The following is a 7,095-nucleotide window of genomic DNA, read 5'->3' as shown; positions in this document are numbered from 1 at the left end:
ATGTGTGTGTGTGTATATATATATATATATATATATATATATATATATATATATATATATATATATATATATATATATATATATACACATATATATATATATATATATATATATATATATATATATATATATATATATATATATATATATATATATAAAACTCTTACTCAGTAACTCACACATATCAATAGAATGACAAATATGCTGTGAAATTTTTCCCTGTGTTTATTTTGATGTTTAATGTAAAAAAAAAAATGTGTCAAGGGGATACGCAAAGACATGGAGTCCTATTTATTCTGTGTATAATTGAGTGCTCCCAATTCCTAAATTCCAGTTCAGTAATGAGCAATGCATTCTCCGCCGTGTCATCCATGAGTCTGTTTGAACTGGAACAGCACCCAAAGGGGGCCTGGATTGAAACTAGCTTCTAGGGAGACTCGTGGCGATACTGGCATCCCCTGAAGAAACGGGGTCAGAAAGATCTCCTTTAAGCAACTGAAATTACTTTTGGAGCTCTACATACAGATTTCATGTTTTCTTTGTTGCTCCTTCTGTTTATGACACAGCTATAAAAACACTGTTAAATTACAGTAAAGTGCTGCTTAATAGATTTGACATTGCAACGCTTTGCTTTCTGTAATCTTACAGTAAAAATGTGTGGTTGTGTCCTGTATAGAATTCATTCTTAATAGTAAAATACTCCCAATTTATTTTATATTTCAGTGTTCCTGCTATATTGCTTATAATGTGTTTATTTGTTAAAGATAGAACTGCATGACTTTCCATTCCCCCTGAACTTTATCAGTATAGTCAATTTTCGTGATGAAATTTCATGAGCTAAACCTCAACTAAACCACATCACACCTCTGCAACATTCTAAATACTCGATAAAACACACACACACACACACCATTTACAGAGAATGTTACATAATTATGCACAATCTTATTTATATGTTACAGGAATTTGTTGCAGTGAATGTATTTTATCATCCATCCTCTTCCACTTACTATTCACACCTGTGGAAAATTTAGTATAAGCACTAATTACATGTTTTTGGACTGTGGGAGGAAGACCGTGCTGCCCAAATGTATCTGACAGAATCAGTTATTAGCCTGCAAACATTTTGGATAATTCTCAGCATTTGGAGCTTGTTTCTGTCACAACACTGATGCAAAATTTTAAATTATTTGATTTTTTTATTTAAAGGTTGAGTTAGGAAATCAAACTTTTTACACATGATCGCAGAGTTTTGTCCTATGGATGGAAAAAGAAATGTATTTTTCCTTTTTCAGTGGTGGAAATGCTTCTGTACTTTATTGATTAGAATACTTCTTTACTTTAAATTTAAATGATATCATTCCTGACTTCATGATGCTGCCATGGCAAACAGATGAGGTATAATTGTAAGTTCATCATGCAACAAATGAATTATAATGTATATGTACAAAACTGTAAATAGCATAAAAGTCTTGTTTACTTATTCATTTATAACACAGTCTCCGCTAATACAAGTTTGTCTGCTTGCAGAAGACTTTGTGTGGATGCCTGTTCATAGCAATGCACTAACCATAGTAGTTGTCATTATTTTAATGCATAGACTTTTTCTTCTTTTTTTCTTTTGCAATAATCTGATCGATATTTCTCCCTTTTTGTAACAGATGGTCTAACACAGGGACGTCCATACATTACTGTGTTAGAGCCCACTTTGACCTTAAGTGGGCCCGACCAGTGAAACTCCAGTTTCTGTCGGTATAAAGAAATTTAACTGCACACGTAATCCCTGAGATAAGTCAGTATTAGAAAAAGAAGTACAATCTCAATAGCACATCTCAGTTTTTCTGCATGAAAAAGTAATCCTGCTTTAGCAAATGACAGAAAATTTCTCAGCATCACTTTGCTTAAATTGTAAGATATAAATGTGATTATTATTAAAAACATTTTGGTAATTCATAACGCAGAATGTGCTGTAAATATAAAATGGAAGTGTTTTGGTAATTCACAGAAAATGTCCTATTTTTTTTTTAAAGGAAAGAAAGAAAGAAAGAAAACTATTGTGGAGACACTAAAAAAGCAGAAAATATCAAAGGAAAAAAAAACCCAGGAAGGTTTCTGTTATTAATTACTTATTTATGGCTTTGGTATAATAAGAATAAATGAATGGCCATGGTGGAAGTTTGTGTGGGCAGGAAAAGTTGTAAAAATACAGTTAAAAGCACAAAATGTATGCTCTCCTTCCCTTCTTCCAAAGCTGTCCAGTGGACCAGATTGGAGTCTTTGCCCCCTCACCTTATGTTTGACCCCCCTGGTCTAACATGACCTTTATTGGACATGGAAACAACATTTTCACCTGCGTGGTTCAGTTTTTGGCATTGACCAGTTTTGACCAGTGAGGCGATTTTAGGGTTTGAACCATGTTTGTTGAGGGTCTTTGAAGGTTTAAAAAAGCAAAAGAAGAAAACAGTTACACAGTTGTTAGAGTTGAAAGCAGTACGCAGCAAATTTTATTTAGTGCAGAAAACACAATACAGGGAGTGTTCATGTGCATTCTCACCTCAGCTACCACTTCTGAAAGTCCAACAACACAACTTAGATTGCAATGGCAAAATACGCAGAGGGAGTTCATAGTCTACAACATACAAATATGGATTCCACATGCCTCGACATAAGAAACACAACAAAACAAGTCGGAGAGGTTCACAACAACATAGGCAACTATATAAGTTATGCAAACATAATTCAATAAATAAAGCCTCAATCGTCATGGTAGAAGAAGTAAAGATGCATTAAGAATATTTGTGATTTGTGGAATGGGGCCCTGTAGAGCTTCCTGATTGGCAGATGCCTCCCTGAAAGGACAGTGGTCACCGATTGGCCACGCTGTGAAGGGTGAGCCAAAGCCTCGGTGCCACGTTGTGAGCGTACAATCATCTGAAAGACGAACTTAAAACCTACTTCTCGTGTTTTTGTCATAGTTGGGGACAAACTGCCTGTTGAAAGCATGCTTTTTGGAGCTTGCTCATTACAGTGAGTTATATTAATCGTTTCGGATGCTTTCACTGTTGCTTTACGCAACTACAGATAACATAAAGAAGGGATCTACACGAAGAGATTATCTAAATATGTGTTTTTTGATCTTGAAAGTATGGCTTTGATGTCGTTTCTAGGCTGTAAAGCTGAGCCCAAATATCTGCACCAATTACTTCCCTCTATTCAGCACATTATAGTCTTGTCAAGCATAAGAAGTGGATATAGATAAACATATGCAAGCAGGGGAGAATATTGAGTTAGCAAGCATGGATTTAGGGAGACACTGTACAGACAATGTGGTGTGAATGATATTTACAAAAGCTTTGGCCGCTGTTTGCCAAGCTCTTGTCTGCCGTGACGTCAGAAAGGCTTTTTAAGGAGAACGTGGGGACTTCTCTTAAGCCAAACTATATGCAGCTTTGCTCCATTCGCGATCACAGCAGTGAAACAAGCTTTTTATTCCACGCATCTTCCCTCAATCACAGCGAGCAAGCTGTGCTTGCCGAGCCCCGCATTCGGTTGCCTTCGGGGAAAGTGAAATGAGGTCAGGCTAACAAAGCAAAGCGAAAAACACAGCATTGACAAAGAAAGAAATAAAGAAAGAGAGAAAAAACGGTGTCTTTACATATGCTATGCGTGCAAGGAGGAGGTAAATATCTAGCCAAAACACTGGTTTGGATCACGGGTAATAAAAAAAACAAAACTATGAGATTTGATATGAGTGACAAATCTGACCTGAAGCATCCTGTTGAGGGATGTAGCCACACTTTGAGCAACGCGCTGAAGTCAACATAGCAGCATCAGTCATATGATAACTGTAGTAAGCAAAGTGCATCCACACGAATGGCTTAATAATAGTTTAATAAAGAGCAGGTTAGTGGATTAGTAAAGGTTCTGGCGTTTGTGATATCACAAAGAAGGAAAAAAGAAAGGTGCGATCCCTGCCTGACTGTAGGAAACATTCATACATAGGAAGAATGGAACTGCATTTAAGATTTGACAACATGCAAACTCATGACCGATCACAGAGAACTGCAACTTCGATGGCTTTATCACCTTTACTTGTTAAGCTGAATTTGTATCAAACTGCTTTTTCTCCCCCATGAAACTTTTACGTTTAGAGTCGAGACATTTGGGCTCCTGCACGTAAAAGAACAGATGTTGCTCGAGGCCAAAAGACGCGTGACCGTTAATTCCAAGGAGGATCAAACCTGCAACCTTCGGGTCACGTGTCACTTCTGTTGCACAGCCTCAAATCCACAGGGATTTTCTCAAGTCACATTTCACATTGAAATGACCACTTTAGTCTTACTTTCTTGAATTGTGTCTGTTGCCAAGCAACATTAAGGTTCTTTAGTTTCTGACAGGTAGCTATTTACAGCCTCCAGACTCTGTTTTCAGTTACATCTGGCCCCTGAACAGCTCCTACAGTGACAATTCAAAAAGCTTACCCTTTTATTTTTATATATACATGTAAGCATGCCTCACAAGGTTATTCTGACTTATTCTTATGTTAGTATTCTGTATATGTGACTGTAAGGAAAGTTACATGTGTGTTACCATTATGCGGATAGAATTCATATGTATCAGACTTAAACTTATACTGATCATAGACATGGCATGATCTTCATGCAGCTACATACAAAGAATGCAAATTTTCGGTGAATCCGTATTCATAGGAGTTCAAATAATTCAGCAGTGGGAACATTATGCTTCAAGCTGCGTCATCAGCTGGGAGCCTCCTCTAGATTTGGATTGCCTTCCTCAGAAATAAAGGAAAAGCTTACTGAGAGCAGCTGGAGCTGAATGTTTCAACTTTGCTATTAACAGCGAGACGTGAGAAAGAAAAGGAGAACAACTATATGATTTCATGTTAAGTTGTCAAAAATGGCTACTGTAACAAGATCGCTCTTATTTGACATTGGTACCATTTGCGTTTTAAAAATGTTCAACATAAACACTTCATGCACAAAGTCACAGCCTTATTTCATTTTTATTTCATTTTCTCCTTAGGTTTAAGACTAGGTTATGATGGTGTAAACGGCCTCCAATAGATATCCACTCTTTATTATTACAGCACAGTTTCATGACTGATTCTGCAGACACTTGTGGTTCATAGTATCCATAGCTTTCAGCTCATTGGGAGAATTTTGGATCTGCACTGCAGTGAATCAGGATTTTACAGTCTAGTCTATAAATTTCCAGTGCAGTCATTTCGGTGGAAACTGGTTATTTTAAACAGCTTGTTTTTTATTGAGTTGTTTGGACATTTTTAGAGGGTAAAATGCTTGAAATGATTTAACAGGAATATGAGTCAACAGCAGTGTAATGGCCAAGCTAGATAACATAACTTGAAGAAATTCAGCAGACTGATTAGGCGGATGCTTTTCTGTACTTTCTCCTTCCCATTAGAAGGATTACAAATTTTCCAAGGACGGCGTTCTCAAAGTAAGCAGAGCTATCAAATGAATAGTTTCCATCCATCATGTGATGGTAACAGATCATTTAGTGGGCAGTTAAGAGTCTTCCAAAAAAAATTGTTTTAAATTCCTTCAATTATTCACTATATAAAACAATCATTATGTATGAAGCCATCACTCACATAGTAACAAGATTACACAGAAAATAGAGAGCTTTTTCAGCGCTCAGAGGATATACTGGATTCAGGATATACTGGACAGCAATATTTTCAGACAAACATCTGCCACTCAAATTCTTTCCTACAGCTGGGTAATATCTCACAGGTACACATAAAGGAGGCTGAATCCCAGTGCTGTCCACTAAGCTCGGCTGTGCTGTATTTTTAACTGGGTAATCCCATCAGGTGAAGCGCAAATGCATTTACACTGGATATGCCCAAACAGATTTAAAAGAACAGTATTATGTGAAAGCAATGTTGATGCTTGATGTGTCTATTCAGCACGCCTGCCAAATCAAATCCACCTAAATCCGCATTACTACATGTATGTCAGGTAATTATTTGAAAACCGTGTCAAATCCAGTTAGGGGAGAAAAGGAGGTTTGATATCAGACTCAGGTGATGACATCAACATATTTCCTTTACGCTGCTGGGGGTGGTGGGCAGGAAAGGGAAACGGCGAGGCCATGATAGAGAAGAGTGTGCGCAGCAGCTTGTGCCGGTTGCACTGCTCAATGTGCTCGAAATAGAAAAGAGGTTACATTCCAATAATAATTCTAGTAATTAGTGGAGATTATTATTATAGCAATGGAGAGAAAGTCTGGCTTTAGAAGCAGTTCAGTGTGCTACATACATTGAAGAGGAAAGGGGAGGGTACGTGGATGAACCAGGAGTGTGTGTGTGAGTGTGTGCATTGACCCATTATATATATAAATATGTGTGTCACATCATAAACTGTACATGTATGCTGAAGGAATGATACATTTGCACAGTGTGCTTATGTAATAACTGTGTTTTTTTTCTCTCTTGTTTGGCGTCTTTCTTTCCATCTCTGCCCAGTAGCTGCAGTGCGTCTGATCTAAAGGTGAGAGGGCTCAGGTTCACGGCTGGCATCCGTTTCGAATCATTATCAAGCGTTTATTTAAGGATAGAAAGGTTTAGGTTACTAAGGGACACTCAGTAACCCAACACTTAGCATGGTTGAAAGCTCCCGGGCGGAGACAAACTCCTTAAATGCTGTGAATGCGACAGCAACACGATGCTTGTTGTATAGATGAATGAACGTCTTTCTAGACGAGTGACACGAGACCTGGTTTCTGACCTGCTGGCCTTCAGAAAATTCTTGGCTGTTCAAAGACAATAAATCTGTGGTGACGACAACAATAACAATTTATCCTTTTTTTTAATCGATACAGTCACTTGTTACAACATTTGCAGAGATTTGAACTGCATCTAGTCTAGATGGAGTGTGATCATTTTAAAGTGCTAGCATATAATGTGGTGGTCAGTATTGAAGTTTTACATTTAACTTAAACAAAATATCCTCAAAAACTTTATTTTTAGTCTTTAAATATTTTCTTTATGCCTCAGTTTTAAAGCTTTACATGTGAAACTGCCTAGCAAAAAGAATAACAATTATCTTAACA

Source organism: Oreochromis aureus, linkage group 3, assembly GCF_013358895.1.
Source record: "Oreochromis aureus strain Israel breed Guangdong linkage group 3, ZZ_aureus, whole genome shotgun sequence".
NCBI classification, from domain to species: Eukaryota; Metazoa; Chordata; class Actinopteri; order Cichliformes; family Cichlidae; genus Oreochromis; species Oreochromis aureus.
This window is presented reverse-complemented; position numbering follows the sequence as displayed.